We start from the raw sequence: 22,843 nt of genomic DNA, 5'->3' as shown, positions 1-22,843 counted from the left end.
GAATGCCCTGATGCTTTTCTTCCATGGTGACTGTGAGGGGGAACACGTAATGAGGTATATGAATAAGCTATTATTAATCCTAATATATTCTTAGTTGTTATAAAATTGGGTTAATCCATTCTTCTTGATTAACAATAGGGTATGCCTTGGGTTTACTGACCATCGCGATCGTTCCAGTGCATGTGATAGTTGTATTACGAAGAAATGTAGTTGATCAGGCTACATTCATCCCTAATACAACTGTGAACAGTCCTGGCTTAACCGGGATGTCAGGTTCTCCCAATCGTTTTATTCGATTTGTTATTGTGTTCATTTTTCTAAGTCGCACAAATAAGAGTGTTTATTGGTATATTTTATTTGTTTTGTTCAGAGTTATTTAGTCCCTCTATGGGTTTACAGTTGCATATCAATGTGTGGTTAGATATGCAAGTTCACTATAAACAGAGCTCTGATACCAACCTGTTACACCCCCGAACCAGACGACGGAAACGTCCTAGGGCTCGCGTGACTTAAATTGAAATATCATCACAATGAATATACATGAAACATAACACATTCATCACCAAACATTACATAGTAAAACTGGCATTGTTTACATCAAGTATAAGGTTTACATTACATGATTCCAAAATATAAAGTGTTTGGTGATTAGCAACTACAAAAGAAACTTTCAACACACTGGATGCCTCCTTGTCTAACGATTACCTGAGAATACAAGTTATTTTGAAAACAGTCAACATATATAATGTTGGTGAGTTCATAAGTGTGTTTGATGTAAAGTAGTTTATGTCATTGGTAAAACCCAGAAAATCCGATATTTTCTGTATTAAAACTTTTCTTGAAAATGTTGTGAGGATCCTGTAAGTATATGCGTGAATGATTTCAAAACGTGAATAAATGAGAAGTTTTTGCATTATAGTTTTTGAAAGTACAAATGAGCAAGATTGGTTTCCCCGGAAAACCCGATGTTTTCCGATAAAAAGTTATGATCGTTTTGCATTATTGAATCGTTACATCGAATGAATATGATTTCCCTTGATTAATGATATCGGATTTCTACGTGAGTCGTTATAACCATGCATGATAATGACTAGTTCGTCTGTCTTGGTATTCTAATGAACACTGAAATTTGATCTTAAGACTTTGTCACCCTAGACTGGCCGAGTCTAACTGTAGCGAACAGCTTAGGTGTGGGGGAGTCACACCCGTATAGATCTATACACAAACTCTCGCTCTCCCTCCAGGAGACTTTGATTACAACTACAGACTACGACCGACACTTATTGGTGTCACCCGTTATTACTCACTCAATCCACATGAATTTGATTAACCTTGATTAATGATCTAATTTTATTTTACTTGAAGAGAAGGTAAGCCTAACAGACGAGGAGAAGAGGACTACTAGGCCCTACTAATTTCGTATGTTATTTAAGGTTGTCGAGTATACGAAAAGCGCGTTGGCCCATTTCGCATATGATTTATTTGGACCTTACTAGTAATGCTAATGGGCCACTGAGGCCCAATAGCATGTAAAAACGATTGAGGGTCCCTTAAGCATGTAATTGGGTCACAGGAGGCTCAATAACATTTATTATTTATGTTGGGCCCAAAAGCCATGTTAATGAGTCACGAAGGCCCATTAAGCATGATTAGAATCTCTCAAGCCCAACCATTTGAATGTTTACTTGTTTTGCATAGAATTAATGTTGTGAGTTGTTTAATCGATATGTCGTATAAATCACGAATTTGTTTTATAACGATTTATAGATTTATAAAATAGTTATTTTTCCATTTACAACCCATAAGTTATAAAGTTTTGTATATTTTGACCCAATTATTATTATTATCAACATAATTGATCAAAAACATTAGTTTGACCTATTCAGCCCCTTACTTTGTAAAGTTGGCAAATTTTGCCCTTTTTATAAAAAAAATGACATTTTAGGTCCTTGAACCATTTTTCTTGACGGCTTTGACCCAAACACTTATTTAAATAATGTTTTAAGTCCAAAAGTAAATTTTAGAAAGTTTCAACCCTTTAGTTAAAAGATTTGCATTTTAGTCCACCTTTTTCGCAATTTTTACACTTTTTACCTAAAATCCAAAATCTTTGCATTTTCAATCCTTTTTAACAAATATGATCATTTTAAACCCAAGAAATAGATTTATTTACCTTTCTACCCACTGTTTTGAGAAATTTACCATTTCAGCCCCTTAAATCCATATTTTTCGCAACTTTGGGCCTATGGGCTGAAAAGCCCAAAATTTAGCCCAATAAGCCACAAATTTCATTTTTAGTCCTTTGAAAAACATAATGTTCATAGAAATTTCCATTTTAACTGTTTTGGCATTTTGAACCTTGTAAAAACCGTAAATGACAACTTTTTCCCAAGCTTTTGTTTATTTGACAAAAATAGTCCAATAATGAGTTTTATGTTGTAGTATGTTATTTTAAAGCTTGTATATTAGTTTATCTTGACATGTTAAGTGAAATATGAACAAGGTCACATATTTTTCCTTCTTGAACTATAGATCTCGAAATATCTTTCATTTTTAGCACATATATATCACAAAAACACAAGAAATCACACATACCATACACATACACATAGATCTTCACATTTTACTTGCATTATCCCCCATAAAACATATGAAAACCGAAAATAGAGGGGTATGACTCACCTTAGGTTTGTTTCTTCGGTTTTGAAGAAAGAAAATGGAAGAGTTTGGTCCTAGCAACTTGCTTGAGTAGATCTCGAACTCAAGAAGATTTCTAAGAGTATACACACCAAAAACTTTGTGTAAAGAATGATCTAACAAGAGAGTGAAGTTATGAAGCTTGGATGTGTTGGGTTATGAGTATTCTAACACTCCTAAGTGTACATGCAACCCTAAATACCTTGGATCTATGTTTTCTCTATTATACATACAATTATGAACATCCAAGGTATTATCCTAATCTAGCATACAAAATAATAAATATAACAAGATAGAATACATACCTCTTTGATGTAGAATGTCTTCATGAAGCTTGAGTGTCTAGTGCCCCAAGTGTGACACCTCAAATGGTTCACACAACACCAAATACACTTGGAATAACTTGAGAGAAACTTGAACACTCCTTGAAATCGTCTAGCCCTCACTCTCACACATTAGTGCATGATTTCTTGAGCCATGGGATTCTTTTATATGGTGGCTATTAGGGTTACACCATGTAACTCATAACTTTACCCATTCCTTATGCTCCATGGATTTTAACCTCCATGGAGTATTCATGGGTCACCCCATGGACTTAGTCCAAGATAAGGAATCTTGGATCACAAGCCCACGTATATAAGAATGAATGATTTACACAATCAACCCATATATTTAATTAGTCTCCTTTTGATCACTTAATTAATTCCAAATTAATTCTTGATCAATACTAATTAAATAACCTTATTAATATATTAGAACTTATAATATATTAACCAACCTTAAGTGTTATTTCTCTCATTATAGTCTATCCAAATGCATGATGTCATGCAACCCAAATGGACCATGCCGGGTCGGGTCAAGTCTTACCAATTATAGTTATGGACTTAGACATTAATCCAACAGTCTCCCACTTGGATAAGTCTAAAACTATTATTGCGTATGACTTCAGGAACCGATCAGCAATCGTAGCTCTCAAAAGCTTCTGTCGAACTCTGACCTTGTCGATGAACTCTGACCTTTGTCAATGACTTGTCCATTAGATAAGGGATCATATATTCCTCCATTATAGATATCATATGGACTGAGACATGGATTATCAATCATTCTCTCTGTCTATTTGTTGTTTCCCGATTTCTGATTCATGATGACTGACTGATTGAACAAATCAAATCAGTCCTGGCTTGGCCAAGCACTCACATGTATCATCTTTAAATCATCGAGGGGCCCACAGATATCGCTTTTATCCCGAAGGTAAAAGGAATGGATAAACTTCGACTCATATGGCTTGTTCTACTACTTGTTGAATCATACATAAAGGCACGTTTTATAACATCCAGTTACCAATGCGTTTTCGTGCAATCAATGTATAACCAACTCATAGTAACAACTCATATCTCTAGGTTTGAAGAATATAAGATATTATCGTCTCATGATCACTCGTGATAAAATTCATGAAGTGATTCAAATGAGCGTGGGTTGAATCCAATACTCAGAACTTATGAGCACTCATGAGTGTTGTAGCACCACTTTGTCCACCAACTTGGACCTCTACAAACCAACCCATGACAGTCTTGATTCATATCTACTTCCAATATATGACCGACTGTGGATGGTTTGAATAACTTAATCATTCAGGAAGAGCGACTTAGTTATTCTGGAAGTCAAAACATGCAAAGTGAAACACAAGAATAAATGAATCAAATATGGTATCAAACCCTATGAATATAAATAAACACTTTTATTTATCACCATACTGATTACTCATTATTCATTGTTTCGGTTTTATCAACTTTATACTTGAATTAAAAACACTAGTTGTCCCATGCTCCAAGCATGTACACTATGTTTTTCTTAAACAATAGCTTTGCCATACACCAAGTATGCACTCTATGTTTGTCTATGATCCTTACTTTGTGAAATAAACCAATTGAACATAATTTCAATGATTCTAATTTCACACTCCCAAATCCTTATCAAAAAATGTGACAATTTCAAATTCCTATCATTTATCGAAATCTGTTTAGATTTTAAACTTATATGCACTGACCCTTCTGTAATGAATATGTACAAAGTCACAAAGACTTGTCAACAGTCATTATAAGGTATTCCAATGGATATCAACTCCATGGAAACTAAGTCTCATATTCAAAGTACATTGCTTTGGACATGCTTCTTGCATTAAGTTTTCTAATCTTACACAGATAACTTCCACCTATGGAGACAACTCCATATTCTCATTTTGACTATCACTTCTGAATAAGAGATGCCTCTTTTCAGAATATGTCAATATGGTCCTTCCAAAATTAGCACTATACTTCCAACTGTCCCTGAGCAACCAATATTTGGTAAACCTCAGATTGTCCTCGACAATTGCTTAATCATTTTAGTCATATCCAATTCTAGACCTTTTCCCTTCATAATGCCCCAGGCATTTGGAAAATTTTAGAAAGGATGAATATAGCACATGTAATCGATCCTATATCTGAAGCATATGGGACACGATTCATGATGTCTTACATAAAGACTAAACCAGTCTTTTGCTATAATATTTCCATTTCAATTTGCCAAGTTCTCAAAATTCAGGATTATGAAAAGGGATGTCGTAATCATAATCGAATTTTAGAACGCAAATAATGGACCCATATATAGAATTTCCTTATGTTGAGCCATTCCAACATGAAATTCATATATATATATATCCTTGATTAAATACGATTAAAATCTCAATCTAAGCTTTTAGAATTGAAATGAAGTATAATTTCCTCTCCCTTAATTATAGCAAAACAACTTTTTCAAACCCTGCAACCTCACGAATTGAAACTTTTGTTTTCTATAATTAACATTGCTAACTTGCAACCTTTGTCATAATTATCATGCTCCCACTAACATGATGATTATTAGCATAACACTTATGCTCCCACTAGCTTTGACATGTACTCAGAAATCAGCTGACTTTCTTACCAAAGTTCAGATTTCTGATACTAGATTGTTTTGATAAAACTTTATCAAAATCATACACCTCTCTTAGATAGCTCACATGTGTGTCTAAACAATTTTAGAACTATGAAAAGGGATGTCGTAATCATAGTCTCAATTGTTTAGACCTTTGCCACTTCTCACAAGTCCATGTTAGTGTGCCGGTAAACCACACACGCTCCACTAACGACTTTGAGAATGCAAATATCACAATTGCTATCTAGCTAAAATCTACTTAGTGAAAGTGTTTCCTCACCATCATTTTCATGAATCGGAGAGAAACCTTATGACACTTAGATTTAATAGTGTATGTGTTCTTATCCATGTGAATTTGTCAAAACCATAATCACAAGACAAGGTTAGTGACAAATCCAAACTCATATTGATTAAACTTGTGCAATCTTAAATTCTTGCCATTTGGCAGCTCAGGTGCCTGCCATTGCTTCCAAGTAGTTGTGCAACCAATTGAGAACTCTCAGAACTCCTATGCAAAGCCAACTTGAATAGGCACAAAAATTTCAACACGATAGGTTATAAACCTCAAGTCGTGTGCTAGTGAAGGACTTTAGGTTTTATTCTTGATTAAGTCTTGAAACTTTCAAGAGCTTTAAGACTCCCACTGTCCTCTTGACATATAAGACTCCCTTGTCAAATATTCAAGAGATAGTGCGAATTCTTTATCAAGACTAACACTTTAACCAAAACATCACAACTTACCAATTTCAAATGTACAAGAGTAGATAACCTTTTACTCTTACATTTGACTAGTGTTAACAAACCTTCTTTAAGATATGTCACTCAAGTTACAATCTTGGAGTATGACTCTAAGAATTGTTTTGGAACGAAGTATGACTCATCTTTTTAATTTAACCATTTCAACAATTCATGACTCCTCTTCTTAGTCATAAGAGATGACTTTAGAGGACCAATTGTGATATGGTATCTTAATCATTAAGATGATCATAAACATGATACTAAAGTACTCTCCCATCTTTTCAGATTTGAGAAACTTTTATCTTTCTGCCATACTTTGATTCTTCTTATTCGTTCTGTCTCACATTGAAACTTCTCCAATGCTACAGACTTATACTTAAACTTATAAGTATAACCATATTTACTGAACTTAAGTAAATCATGACGAATAGTCTTCTTGATCTTTTGTGGTGGACTTGACCAGTGCACAAGAATGTGTACTCGATCCCTTAGTCCTTTCCTTATTCACATAAGGAATTAGTCTTAATTTTCCAAGCTGAAAGTTCTCATTCATCATACTATACAACTTGCATGATTCCAAGTTTCGGTCCAATTGAACCTTGGGTGATGAGAATCTTTCCTTATTTGGTAATATTAGACACTACCACAACCGAAAGAATCAAATCCATTTTTCCAATATTGCTATCAATGGAATCTTATAAGCAACAACTTTTCACAAATGTCATTGTAAGGATACTTAAAATAAATAAAATCAAAACCTTTTTCTTTTATTTTAAAACTTTGCGGAAAAATTTATCCTTACAATCCATATGAAAACCTTGTTGTTATCTATTCCTAAGCAATATAAATATCATAACTCTTAAGTAATAGCCCAAAATTCTGATCACCAAACCATGCGATTGAAATCCATCTTCGCGATCAGAATCAACATGTACTTAATAGAGTTAGACAATGGACTTTACCTGAAGTAGAGCCAAACTTATTGACTTTAACATCCTTAGGTAAATTTGGCAGCTTCGTAACCAATGCCCCTTCCTTTGGCAATAGTTACCTATGGACCCTTGATAATGGGACTATCTCAGACTTCGCCTCTCTCTTTACCATTGGGTCAACCGAGTTGACTATGGCCGATCCCTTTCCATTGGGAAGAGAGAGCTTTACTGGATATCCAATGTCATCATTGTCAATGTCCATAGCGTTTTAGGAAGTTGATCTTAGCAAATAGATAAGATCATTAAGGGTCTTGTCTTAGTCTGTTTCATAGGATTCCCAAAAGAACTCACTATGTGACTTAGAAAGTAGTTGAGCCACCAACTTTCTCAAGACTTTGACACCCAACTCTCCCGGCTTGTCAATATGTGACTACATCTCCAAGATGTGATCACACCTAGACCTTGCCTTGCCAATAGGGCTTGAGTGACCTTAAACTTTTTAGGAACTTGTGGGTTAGGGAGAATAATTGGAGGAGGTGAAAGAAGTATGATATCCATGGGACATCATCTTCATTTAGGAAAGCTTGTTTCAAGAGATTTGGGAAGATCATAAATGTCTAGACCAGACATCTTTTTGGGAGATATTCAAGATAGTTGATTTAAAGTCCTTAATATGACACCCAATATGAAATATTAAGGCTAGGACCCAACAAACTATTTTATAACTTAGAATAGGGATGCCGTAATCATAATCGAATTTTAGAACGCAAATAATGGACCCATATATAGAATTTCCTTATGTTGAGCTAGGTAGGTGAATGACGATTCACCAATTTCCACCATGAAAAACGAAATAATTTATTAGGTTTTAATTGGTTTGAAAGTCCTAGATCTTTGAGATTCATTGAACTGTTCAAAGGCATGTTTCAATCTCGAGTGTGCCCTTCAGGTTTTGTGACTGGGATGCCGAGGATCACAAAACAAGGTGTGAATAACCATGCAAATATACTTGGTACCCTTAATATTTACCCCTTAATCAGTGTGCCGGTTAACCACACACGCTCCACCGATACTATGATAAATATTAAGTTACCCTTTGCCTACCTTGTTAAGTCCAGGTTAGTGTGCCGGTTAACCACACACGCTCCACTAACGACTTAAGCAAAGTGCAAAGTGTAATTTCATGGGTTAGCACCAAATTCACATTTTCCTAAGTAACTAAGATTGGGTATTAATAAGAGTTTAGTTACTTAGTATTTATCATTAATACTTTTAATGAAAGGAGAATTATAGTCCTTGTCCTACCCGTTCGGCTAACGACCCTCCACCAGTCAAGGAAGCGGTGGGTGAGAGTGGACACCCATTAAACTGCCATTTTATAGGCAGTAACCTTATACCCCCCTTATAGACCGGCTTCGTGAATGAGGCCTACTAACGGTAAGACTGACTTTACTCTTATACATATATATAAATATTATTAACTTATAATATTATAAAGTATAAGGGTTGAATTTTAACTTTTAAAATTCTAAGGGCTAACTTGGAATTAAAGTATTCATAAGTGAAAACTTTTCAAATTCCAAAACTTGAGGGCAAGTTTTGAAACTATTCAAAACTAATTAATTCCATAACTTATGAGTTTAAAGTAGTTTTAATTAAAAAAAACTCTTCAAGTTTCATAACTTGAGGACAAGTTATGGAAGACTTTAAACTAATTAATAAAAAAAATAACTTTTTTTTTATTGTAACTTATGGAACTAATTAAGGTTACATTTTTTTTTTAATGAAAAGACTTTTGAACCTCCATAACTTGAGGACAAGTTATGGAGTCATAAAACCATTTAATTAGAACTAGACTCTTCTTTTGGTAACCTTTGCCAACTTTTATGAGTTTTATGATTCTTAAATGTGACTTTTCATATAACTTGAGGACAAGTTACAAAAACACACTTTGGAATCAACTCTTAGATTAAAATGGATTGAAAACAACTATTTCACACAACTTTTTTATTAATCTAAGAACCTCATAAGAACAAGATAATTCAAATCATCAATCTTCAAGAAATTAGCATGAACATACAAACTAATACAAATCTTGAAATTATGACAATTATCTTAGAAATTGGATTAGCATGAACATTACCACATCAAAAACAAGTTTATAAGTCCAAAAACATCTTAGGGTAATGTTCCTAGTCCAATTCCAACCAAAACAATCGAATATATGCATCCAACTCGATTTTTCAGCTACTTTTGCAAGTATAATAAGAAAACAAGCCTAGGCTCTGATACCACTGTTGGGTTATGAGCATTCTAACACTCCTAAGTGTACATGCAACCCTAAATACCTTGGATCTATGTTTTCTCTATTATACATACAATTATGAACATCCAAGGTATTATCCTAATCTAGCATACAAAATAATAAATATAACAAGATAGAATACATACCTCTTTGATGTAGAATGTCTTCATGAAGCTTGAGTGCCTAGTGCCCCAAGTGTGACACCTCAAATGGTTCACACAACACCAAATACACTTGGAATAACTTGAGAGAAACTTGAACACTCCTTGAAATCGTCTAGCCCTCACTCTCACACATTAGTGCACGATTTCTTGAGCCATGGGATTCTTTTATATGGTGGCTATTAGGGTTACACCATGTAACTCATAACTTTACCCATTCCTTATGCTCCATGGATTTTAACCTCCATGGAGTATCCATGGGTCACCCCATGGACTTAGTCCAACATAAGGAATCTTGGATCACAAGCCCACATATATAAGAATGAATGATTTACACAATCAACCCATATATTTAATTAGTCTCCTTTTGATCGCTTAATTAATTCCAAATTAATTCTTGATCAATACTAATTAAATAACCGTATTAATATATTAGAACTTATAATATATTAACCAACCTTAAGTGTTATTTCTCTCATTATAGTCTATCCAAATGCATGATGCCATGCAACCCAAATGGACCATGCCGGGTCGGGTCAAGTCTTACCAATTATAGTTATGGACTTAGACATTAATCCAACAGGATGTGTAAAGACTTACCAAAGATAATGATTTCTTATGGAAGAACCTCCTTGAAATGACCTAGATCTCGAATTTTTGATGGAGGAATGAAAGGCGAACTTGACGTTGCACCCATCTAGACACCCGCAAATTTCAAAGACGGATTCGATTTTCTCAATCCACCTCTTTAGGGCTATGACGCCTCCCTTTCCATTAAAGGTTTGTGGCTTGGCGTTGGTGAAATCTTTGTAAGAGCATGTTTTGGAAGGTCCTTGATTTATTCCGTTGTTTGAACTTCTAGCTCCCTACCCGTTTCCTCCGCCATTGTTCCCCTGGTGGATTAGCGCCATGGCTGATGTGACCGCAGCAGATACAGCGGCTTGAAACGCGGCTGAGTTGACTTCCGGTGGTGTCGGTGGTTAGTTATTTCTGCGGTTTGGTCTCTGAGGCATCTTGCTGTTACGGAACAGAAAGATGTTGAGTATGTATTATTTTTAAGTTGAGAATTTCGTGAATCGATTTTTGTATCTAATTGTTCCCATAAATTCACACCAAACAATAATAGTATAAAACACATAGCAGGTCACAACATCACCATAAAACACATAATCTTTTTCACTAATAATATTCGTACTTTGGTACATGAAAATTTGCTCGAAAGAGCATACATAGAGGTACAAAGTTCGACAGCATAACGACTCTATGAGTAGTGTAATCACTTAAACATAGCGTCGATAGTACATAACATGGATCATTTAGCATAATACCGACGAGGGATACGACTTGTTCATCATACGGTGAGACCTATATAGCAAATAGTAGAGCAAGTACTATCAGTAGAGATGACGATGACACTCAATCCTTCTTTTCGTCTACGTGCCTCCTCTACGTCCTTCTTTTCGTCTAACTCTTGATCAGATTCGTCGTATTCATAATCAGTTACCACATATTCTTCCTGTTTCACTTTGGATCCAACGTTGTGTGCTGCCCCTTGTCCTTCCTCGGGGTCATCTTCAATCATTCCTTGGTTCACCAAGACTTGGTGAAACTGAATGCCCTGATGCTTTTCTTCCATGGTGACTGTGAGGGGGAACACGTAATGAGGTATATGAATAAGCTATTATTAATCCTAAAATATTCTTAGTTGTTATAAAATTGGGTTAATGCATTCTTCTTGATTAACAATAGGGTATGCCTTGGGTTTACTGACCATCGCGATCGTTCCAGGGCATGTGATAGTTGTATTACGAAGAAATGTAGTTGATCAGGCTACATTCATCCCTAATACAACTGTGAACAGTCCTGGCTTAACCGGAATGTCAGGTTCTCCCAATCGTTTTATTCGATTTGTTATTGTGTTCATTTTTCTAAGTCGCACAAATAAGAGTGTTTATTGGTATATTTTATTTGTTTTGTTCAGAGTTATTTAGTCCCTCTATGGGTTTATAGTTGCATATCAATGTGTGGTTAGATATGCTAGTTCACTAAAAACAAAGCTCTGATACCAACCTGTCACACCCCCGAACCAGACGGCGGAAACATCCGAGGACTCGCGTGACTTAAATTGAAATATCATCACAATGAATATACATGAAACATAACACATTCATCACCAAACATTACATAGTACAACTGGCATTGTTTACATCAAGTACAAGGTTTACATTACATGATTCCAAAATATAAAGTGTTTGGTGATTAGCAACTACAAAAGAAACTTTCAACACACTGGATGCCTCCTTGTCTAACGATTACCTGAGAATACAAGTTATTTTGAAAACGGTCAACATATATAATGTTGGTGAGTTCATAAGTGTGTTTGATGTAAAGTAGTTTATGTCATTGGTAAAACCCAGAAAATCCGATATTTTCTGTATTAAAACTTTTCTTGAAAATGTTGTGAGGATCCTGTAAGTATATGCGTGAATGATTTCAAAACGTGAATAAATGAGAAGTTTTTGCATTATAGTTTTTGAAAGTACAAATGAGCAAGATTGGTTTCCCCGGAAAACCCGATGTTTTCCGATAAAAAATTATGATCGTTTTGCATTATTGAATCGTTACATCGAATGAATATGATTTCCCTTGATTAATGATATCGGATTTCTACGTGAGTCTTATAACCATGCATGATAATGACTAGTTCGTCTGTCTTGGTATTCTAATGAACACCGAAATTTGATCTTAAGACTTTGTCACCCTAGATTGGCCGAGTCTAACTGTAGCGAACAACTTAGGTGTGGGGGAGTCACCCCCGTATAGATCTATGCACAAACTCTCGCTCTCCCTCCAAGAGACTTTGATTACAACTACAGACTACGACCGACACTTATTGGTGTCACCCGTTATTACTCACTCAATCCACATGAATTTGATTAACCTTGATTAATGATCTAATTTTATTTTACTTGAAGAGAAGGTAAGCCTAACAGACGAGGAGAAAAGGGCTACTAGGCCCTACTAATTTCGTATGTTATTTAAGGCTGTCGAGTATACGAAAAGCGCGTTGGCCCATTTCGCATATGATTTATTTGGACCTTACTAGTAATGCTAATGGGCTACTGAGGCCCAATAGCATGTAAAAACCGTTGAGGGTCCCTTAAGCATGTAATTGGGTCACAGGAGGCCCAATAACATGTTTTATTTATGTTGGGCCCAAAAGCCATGTTAATGAGTCACGAAGGCCCATTAAGCATGATTAGAATCTCTCAAGCCCAACCATTTGAATGTTTACTTGTTTTGCATAGAATTAATGTTGTGAGTTGTTTAATCGATATGTCGTATAAATCACGAATTTGTTTTATAACGATTTATAGATTTATAAAATAGTTATTTTTCCATTTACAACCCATAAGTTATAAAGTTTTGTGTATTTTGACCCAATTATTATTATTATCAACATAATTGATCAAAAACATTAGTTTGACCTATTCAGGCCCTTATTTTGTAAAGTTGGCAATTTTTGCCCTTTTTATAAAAAAAAATGACATTTTAGGTCCTTGAACCATTTTTCTTGACGTCTTTGACCCAAACACTTATTTAAATAATGTTTTAAGTCCATAAGTAAATTTTAGAAAGTTTCAACCCTTTAGAAAAAAAATTTGCATTTTAGTCCACATTTTCCCAATTTTTACACTTTTTACCCAAAATCCAAAATCTTTGCATTTTCAATCCTTTTTAACAAATATGATCATTTTAAACCCCAGAAATAGATTTATTTACCTTTCTACCCACTGTTTTGAGAAATTTACCATTTCAACCCTGTAAATCCATATTTTTCGCAACTTTGGGCCTATGGGCCGAAAAGCCCAAAATTTAGCCCAATAAGCCACAAATTTCATTTTTAGTCCTTTGAAAAACATAATGTTCATAGAAATTTCCATTTTAACTGTTTTGGCATTTTGAACCTTGTAAAAACCGTAAATGACAACTTTTTCACAAACTTTTGTTTATTTGACAAAAATAGTCCAATAATGAGTTTTATGTTGTAGTATGTTATTTTAAAGCTTGTATATTAGTTTATCTTGACATGTTAAGTGAAATATGAACTAGGTCACATATTTTTCCTTCTTGAACTATAGATCTCGAAATATCTTTCATTTTTAGCACATATATATCACAAAAACACAAGAAATCACACATACCATACAAATACACATAGATCTTCACATTTTACTTGCATTCTCCCCCATAAAACATATGAAAACCGAAAATAGAGGGGTATGAACTCACATTAGGTTTGTTTATTCGGTTTTGAAGAAAGAAAATGAAAGAGTTTGGTCCTAGCAACTTCCTTGAGTAGATCTCGAACTCAAGAAGATTTCTAAGAGTATACACACCAAAAACTTTGTGTAAGGAATGATCTAACAAGAGTGTGAAGTTATGAAGCTTAGATGTGCAAATACTTACCAAAGATAATGATTTCTTATGGAAGAACCTCCTTGAAATGCCCTAGATCTCGATTTTTTTATGGAGGAATGAAAGGTGTTCTTGAGAGAATAGTGAGTGTTTGAAAAATGATTTTGGTGTGGGTGTTGGGTGCTCTCGGCCGAAACAAGAAGAGAAGAGAGAGATAGATGAAAGGATGGTTGCATGGAGACATGTGAACTTACATGGAAGTCCAACATGTAATAAGGAGGTGGCTAACCCTCCTTAATCCCCTTAATTTCCTTTTTTTTGTTTTCTACTTGGGCCGAGAGAGAGAGAAGGGAAGGAAAGGCTTGGGCCTTTTGTGCTAGAGTCCATAATATGGAGCCCAAATTAATGGTTTTTCGGCCCATTGGACCCATTGGGTAGTTTACGGCCCAAATTGCATAAAAGAATGAGTTTTACGGCCCATTAGGGCTTATTGGATTTGTTATGGCCCAACAAGGCCCATTAAGGTAAACCAATCCATTTTAGGCCCATTATGGCCCAAAAAGTTAAGTTTCATGAAAGTGGGTTGAATTTCAAGCACAACATGAATTAGGGTTTACGAGTTTACAGTAGATAATGTTTACAAGAGTACAGAATTTCCTAGCTAGAATGCTAGTTGTGACACTAGTACACATCTTTGGCAAGCTGTGAGTAGAGTATTCAAGTACTTGAAAAGGACCATGAATTATGGTTTAACTTATAGTGGATATCCTTCTGTTGTGGAAGGTTATTCTGGTGCCAGCCGGATTAACAACTTAGAGGATCACTCCTCTACAAATGGTTGGGTATTTCTTCTTAGAGGAGGTTCCATTTCTTAGGCATCCAAGAAACAGACAGTATTACTAACTCCACCATGGAGTCTAAGTTTGTAGCATTGTTTGTTGTTGGTAAAGAAGCTAAGTGGCTAAGGAATTTGATCTATGAAATTCCACTATGACCAAAACAAATATCTACCATTTTCTATCAGGTGTGATAGTGTTGCAACATTGGCTAAGGCTTATAGTCAAGTGTATAATGGAAAGTCTAGGCATTTAGGTGTTAGACATAGCATTATTCGTGAGCTCATCATGACTGGTATGATATCTGTGGAGTTTGTGAGAACTCAGTTGAACTTATCCGATCATTTAACCAAAGGGTTAGCCAGAAATCTTGTGCACAAGGCGACTGTAGGAATGGGTTTAAAGTCCAATTAAAATCCTTTATATTGAGATACCCAATTCCCATCTAATGCAATATTAGATGTTGAATTCAATGTGGAAAATTTGATATTTAAAGATTGGAACACATTTTTATCAGCATCCCAAGGTATGTGTTCAGTACTGCAAGTTAAGGAGGTTGAAATTTTATTTCTTAATAGTTCTTTGAAAATTGCATTTGCAGGTGCAAGAACAAAAGAACTACCTATATAAGCATAAAGCTTGGGCGCTTCAAGAAGTTGAGACTTGATATGCTTATTGAAGAATGGGACGCAAGCTAGTAAAATATAGTGTCAAGATAGAACTTTGAGAATGTAAATTGTTGTGTATATTATCTTCGTGTATTCACTTAGAATAGAAAGGGTTCAATCCTTAGTGAAACCTTGATATTCGAATATTTTGAATGAGTAATATACTAATGTGAAATTCAGTCGTCATGATATTTCAATTATGCATCAGTTTTTTGTTGTTATGATTTTTTTTAAGTTAATCAAGATTACACTTAAATGGGGGCGATTTATTGGTGATTTTATATCAAAAATATTATTTAAGTGTAATGGGGTTAATTTGTTGATCAATGTCACTTCGACAATTATTGAAAAATTAGTATGGTGCGGAGTGTACATTTGTTTAATTTTGTCTTTGTTGAAAATATACTGTTATTTAGGGGCGAAACCCTTAAACTGACGGGGGTCCGAGGGCAGCGCCCTAGGAGCGAGGTCCAAGGGGCGGCAGCCCCTGGCGGGGTCCAAAGGGCAGAACCCCTTGCTGGAATAAACTCGGTTTTTTTGGAATAAACTCGGCTTTGTGACCCTGGTTATAGACCCGTTTTTTATGTTAGTTTATGACAGGTAATGTGACAGTTTTTGGATAGAAAGTTGTTTTCCAGTAACTATCGTATGGCAGTTTTAAGACAAGAAGTTAGTTCTTGTTGTATGATCAATTTCGAAATCTTCTTGGGTACAGATATTCATTATATCTTCTTCATTCTCCATTCTAGAAAACAATGAATTTTATCCGATTAAAGATTTTCGAATGTACCTTCGAAATGCTTTAATCTGAAAGTGTTTCACAACATTTCATTGATCCAAGTAATTATATACCCCGATTTTCTGAATATATATATATATATATATATATATATATATATATATATATATATATATATATATATATATTCACCACTCACCCCTGTCTCATAAACAATCAATGTGGCTTAAGAGTTGTCATATACTTCGCTTTTTGCCATTGCAAAATATAAAATTATCTTTTAATGTGGTAGACTTGAAAAGCTTTACCATTTCAAAAAGTTGAACACAAATATGAAGAAGAAGATCGAAATGAAATCTTAAGGTGATTGGTTTGTAGAGTAGCTTTCATGACATGTATCGTCTTTAAGCCAACAAGTGGCAACCGATTAGCATTAAATAATATTATCACAACTCCATCTTTGTATTTTGGAAAGCATTCTTTTTGTGTTGCGATACTCACCAAAGTGTTCAAAAAGAAGATTTATTCTTATCTTTTCTATTTTTTTAAACATTTAAATTTGAAGATGTCGGTAAAGGAAGGATAGAAGTTCGAATAGTGACCTCTGAGATGCTATTGTTTAAGATTTGTACGGATACAGCAGAAGGTTACACATCTTTTCTAAAAAACAGGAGTTTCTAGCTGGCATGTCTCCCAAAAAATAATCAAAAATCCAACTCCTAGATATCGCAGGGGATTTCTTTAGGCTAGAGGGGACGGTATCACAAGAACAACTCTCTCCTCTGAGACGTCACATGGGTGTCATGTTAATTTTACCACACAAAATATGGTTATGTGCCACAATCGGTATGGGAACCATGGCAAACATATAATTTTTTTAATTTTATAAAACAGTTCATTTTTAATAAAAAAAAACATAAACTTCATTATTAAAAAATAGAATGAAAACATAAGCTTCATTAATTAAAAAATAAAGTCCTACAAGCGATTAAAAAAAACAAGAAATTTAAAAACCTACAAACTTTAAAAAACACAAACACACATGACAAGCGATTAAAAAAAACTAATAGTTATAACGTTTCCTAAGGTCGACTTTGATCGCCAAAACAGTTTCGCGCTCTTCCCCGGTCATGTTACTTGTGTCTGTCATCAGCAATCTCGTGTCACTTTCTTCTTTTTTTCCTACGCACTCTTTCGGAAGCAACGTGAAAAGTTTGTCAGGTCTGGCATCTTCACTTCGTCCCCCATCACTTTCAAGTCATCCAAATATATACCACTTTGCCTTTATTTTTATGTTTTGCGTTGTCCCTTCCCAATGGTCAGAAAGGTGGTGTAACTTAAATGGGTTCATTATCATTGATGTTGATTCCAATACGAGCATCTAATGTAGTGTGCTTGGAATTGGAAGTTCTTGACCTTTGGAACCACCATCCATATGTTCGCCTGATGTTTTGGTCTTTTCTATTTTTCGTTGTCTTTCATGAAATTCCAAAACTCAATAAACTTGAAAGGCTTCAAGTTTTCGGTTTTGTAGACTTTAATAGCTTTCTTCAAAATGACATCTTCACTGTCTCCACGTCGCCATTTTCGTTGCATGTTTTTATACAAATCGTTAAACTACATCAATTCCTTGTTTGTCTTACCCCACTTCGAGAACACTTTGTGTTTTGAACGATACTCTCTTTGTTTCATTTCTTTTGTGTAACCTTTGTATGATTTGCCTCCAAAAACGATCATGTTTTTGATCTTTTCTAATCGTCGCATCCTCGGAAAGATCTACCAAAGCATGTGCCAAAGCCATTACTTCTATGGGTTCCCATGCTTTGCACACCACCTTGTCTTTTCTTTTTTTAGGTACTTCGCTAGGTTGCATTTCTCTAACAATTTCGGGTTCAGAATTGGATAATACTTGAGTTTCTCGAACGAAATACGACTGACTTTGAGATACAAAATCAAACGGTTTAAATTCGGTGTCGGATATGACTTATTGTTGTGTTTGTGGTTGTGTTTCCGGATGTTGTTGCGGGCGTAGTCTTGGGTATTGTTGTGGGTATGGTTGCGGATAATATGGTAGAATACCAGGATAGTGATAAAGAGGGGACGAGTAAATTGGTTGATCAAAATAAGGTCTTGGAGTGTTTCTTGTGGGTGTTTTTTGGTTGTTTGGATTGTTGGAAGATAACAGCTTGAAAGTTTGAAAGAAATATATAGGAAGATATAAGTATTGGATTTAGATGTGGTAAGTTAAGGGTAAGAAGGCTATATTTATAGGTAAAAAATATTTTTTTAAAACTATTTTTTTTTAATTCAAATAGTGAGAGAGGGGGGGGGGGAGCACGGTAGGAGATAGCCGAGGGAGAGCGAACCGTGGTTCGAACCACATGGTGGGGCCGGTGTTATTGCGACTGATCTGGAGGAACCGTGGGCACCCTTTGGTCTTATTTACCCCCAAATTGTATGGTTGATGTTTGTGGTCTTGTTTTTTTTAATATTTTTTAATTAAGACATATTGTTAATACTAACATTAAAAATATATTTGTTTTTGTTCATTCGGACTATATTTGTGCTATTTTTTTCATTCGGACTATCACTATATTATTATTTTGTTTCATAGTATTCATGTATTATTCATTCATTCGAATTATCTTGTAACATCCTAAAAATCAGAGCAAAATTTTCATTTTCAAAACCACCCAAAAAACCATAATTGTTTATAAAACATTGTTTCCAATAGTCAAAATCACAAATTAGAGTATCCCAAAATTAAATCTCATAAAAACCGAAGGATGTGCACGATCAAGCCTTCGCCTTGTCCCGATCATCTGAAGTACCTGAAACCATAACAAACAACTATAAGCCAAAGCTTAGTGAGTTCCTCCAAAGTACCACACACAACCAAACAAATATATATTGCATGTTGGGTCCACAACCTCCCGGTTGAATTACCCGGGTCCACAACCTCCCTGTCAGATTGCCACTTGTCCCACAACCTCCCGCTTAGATTGTCACTCTGGCCCACAATCTCCCGAATGGAATGCCGATGGCCCACAATCTCCTGATTGGATTACCTGGGTTTGTTGGCCTGATAGCACAAAGCAGTACAGCCTCAACCCACCCATACTATGTCGACATATACAACAGATAAACATATAACCCCCAAACAGATAATCATATAACCAGCCAACCGACAAACAGGCAAATCTACAGATCACTATCGCATAACAACATCTTATATACCAGGATACAGATCTAACAAATCACTACATCACAGTAACATCCTATATACCAGGATACATAACCTAGTAGGCCAACATTAATGCCTACGACCCACAAGTACAGTGAGGAAAACTCACCTCTCAGTCTAAAAAGATAGTTGAACAGGACACTACTCCGAATATCGGCTCTACAGGTCACCTACACATCAAACACTGATCAAATCTCAAACTCCAGCTCAAAATACCCCTAGGTCAAATTGGTCAAAATCTTGGCCAAGGTCAAAGGTCAAAAAGTCAACTGAGTCAACTCAGGCTGAGTACGCCCAGCGTACTCAGTATGTACGCATGGCGTATTCACCAATCCATAAACGGGGCTCCAAAGGAGTACACGCAACGTACTCAGCCAGATAGCAATTTTCCCATTAAGTGCTTATTCTCTTAAGTCCTTTCATCCAAAGCCCTGATCTACCCAAATAACATCTTAAATCATAAAGTTTCCAACTTAATGATCTTGCATGGCTATTAAGAGCCCAACACCAAAACCCTAACTTATCCTAAGGTTCTAAGCCACCAAAATGAATGCATGGAGGGATGTAAACAATCAATATCCCATTTTTATAAATCAAGACACTCTAAAACGTCCAAAATGACAACTCGTTTGGTCCAGGGTAGCTCTTACCCAAATAGACCAAGATTATGCAACTAATAAGCACAAAACTCCACATCTAGAAAAATCTAAAGAAATAACCAACAAGTTCAGAGCTTTATACATTCTGGAGGTTGCTCAAGAAGTGTAAGACTCAGATCTACAAAGCTTGGAGTTCCTTCCTTGCTTTCCAATGGCTTCCTTCCTTCAAGAGTGGACACCAAACACCAAAAATAATCTCAAAACACCACAAATGGAGATTAGGGTTTGAAAGGGACGAAGTGGGCAATGGAAGTTGATGAGGGGAAGAGTTCTTGGGATTTAATGATGCTTAAAGAAGGTCCAAACCCTAAAAATTAGGGTTTGAACGTTCACCGCGTACACCCAACGTACGCTAGGGTATGCCCAGAGTACACACACAACTCCGCGTCTTTCATTTAAGTGCCAAGGGACCAACTTTGGAAACAAATCTCATACTAAGGGTCAAAAATATAAATTACATTGATGATGAATGTTACATATCTCATGTTATTTTTTATTCGGGCTATCCTTAAGTTGTTTTTTTCGGTCGAATTATCTGATGTTATTTTTTCATTCGGACTATCCTTGTGTTATTTTTTTCAAACGGACTATTCGTGTGTTATTTTTTCGTTCCGACTATCCAGATGTTATTTTTTCATTCAGACTACTCATATGTTATTTTTTTATTCAAACATTGTGTTATTTATTCGTTCCGACTGTCATTGTGTTATTTTTTTGTCCTGACTATCCATGTGTTGTTTTTTTTTCATTCGAATTATCCCTATGATATTTTTTCGTTCAGACTATGCATGTGCTATTTTTTCGTTCCAACTATCTTTGTGTTTTTTTACTATCTCTATGTTATTTTTTTGTTCGGACTATCCATGTGCTATTTTTTCGTTCGGACTATCCCTGTGTTATTTTTTTGTTCTGACTATCCCCGTATTATTATTTTTTTTCGTTTGAACTATCATTTTGTTATTTTTTCTTCGAATTATCCATATATTATTTTTTTCGTTCAAACTATTTCTGGGTTATTTGTTGGTCCCGACTATCTCTGTGATTTTTTGTTTCGGTTATCCTTGTGTTATATTTTTCGTTTCAACTAACCTTGTTTCAGTTATCCCTGTGTTATTTTTTTCCTTCGAACTACCCATGTGTTATTTTTTTTTGTTCCGACTATTTTTGGGTTATTTTTTCGTTCCAACTATCTGTGTGTTTTTTTGTTTTGATTATCCTTGTGTTATATTTCCGTTTCAACTATCATTGTGTTATTTTTTTTATCGTTCGGACTATCCATTTGCTAGTTTTTCGTTTGTGCTTCCGACTATCCCTATATATATAATTTTTTTCTTTTGAACTATCATTTTGTTTTTTTTAGTCTCACTATCCTTGCATTATTTTTTCGTTCGGACTATCATTATGTTATTTTTTCTTTCGAATTATCATGTTTTATTATTTTGTTGTTATTTTCATAGCCATTAAATAAAACTCTCACACAAATATACATATAACTGTTCGTAAATTTTTATTAAAAAAATGGTTAGTCCGAATGAAAAAATAATACATGGTTAGTCAGACCAAAAAAACAACACAGAATAGTCGGAATGAAAAAATAACACAGAGATAATCGGGATGAGAAAATAAGAGAGATAGTTCAAATGAAAAAATAACGTAGGGATAGTTCGAACAAAAAAAATAACATAGGGATAATCTGATCGAAAAAAATAACACAGAGATAGTCAGGACGAGAAAATAACACAGAGATAGTGTGAACGAAAAAATAATGCAGGGCTAGTCCGAACAAAAAAAAAGACATAGGATAATCTGAACGAAAAAATAACAATCGAATAATTCGAACGAAAAAAATAAAATACAGATAATTAAAAACAAAATGGATATTTTTATTAAAAAATACATAAGATACAATCGTTCGTAAAAATAAAGATACAACTATATATAATAAATATTTTTTAAAATATAAATAATTAAAACAAAATGACATAATTAATTAAAACTATAATAATAATAATAATGATAACACCTTCTTGTTTTGTGTAGAAAAGACGAAATAAATTGGTGATAATAATAATAACCCCTTGTTTTGTGTAGAAAAAAATATTAAATTTCGTCGACGGCAGGATTCGAACCTGCGCGAGCAAAGCCCACATGATTTCTAGTCATGCCCGATAACCACTCCGGCACGTCCACTGATATGCCTTAGTTGCGTCCATGCTCTTATTAAAACTTTTGTTTTTACACATGGTATATGACAAGTATTTTTTTTTTCTTAATAAAAAGAAAAAACATGGTCCCTGTGGTTACCCAAAATCTGACGTTTAATCCCCGTGGTTTAAAAACCTCATAGATGGTCCCTGTGTTTTCAAAACTTTTGACGATTGGTACTTATTGCTAAGTCCGTTAACTTTTGTCTTTTGTCTGTTATTTAAGGGGCATTTTCGTCATTTCACACCACAGGGACCATTTATGATCTTTTCAGTTATTTTTTTAAAA

At 34.9% G+C, this 22,843-nt stretch overlaps 1 non-coding gene across 1 annotated transcript; it reads right to left on the bottom strand.

Moving 5' to 3' along the window:
• Nucleotides 1-22,458: 22,458 nt before the first annotated feature.
• Nucleotides 22,459-22,540, bottom strand: TRNAS-AGA (transfer RNA serine (anticodon AGA)). The gene has a single exon. It is a non-coding gene; the product is annotated as a tRNA-Ser (tRNA).
• Between the last annotated feature and the right edge of the window lie 303 nt (nucleotides 22,541-22,843).

Source organism: Lactuca virosa, chromosome 7 (genome assembly GCF_052849685.1).
Source record: "Lactuca virosa cultivar CGN04683 chromosome 7, Lactuca_virosa_CGN04683_v6, whole genome shotgun sequence".
NCBI lineage: Eukaryota > Viridiplantae > Streptophyta > Magnoliopsida > Asterales > Asteraceae > Lactuca > Lactuca virosa.
This window is presented reverse-complemented; position numbering and strand designations above follow the sequence as displayed.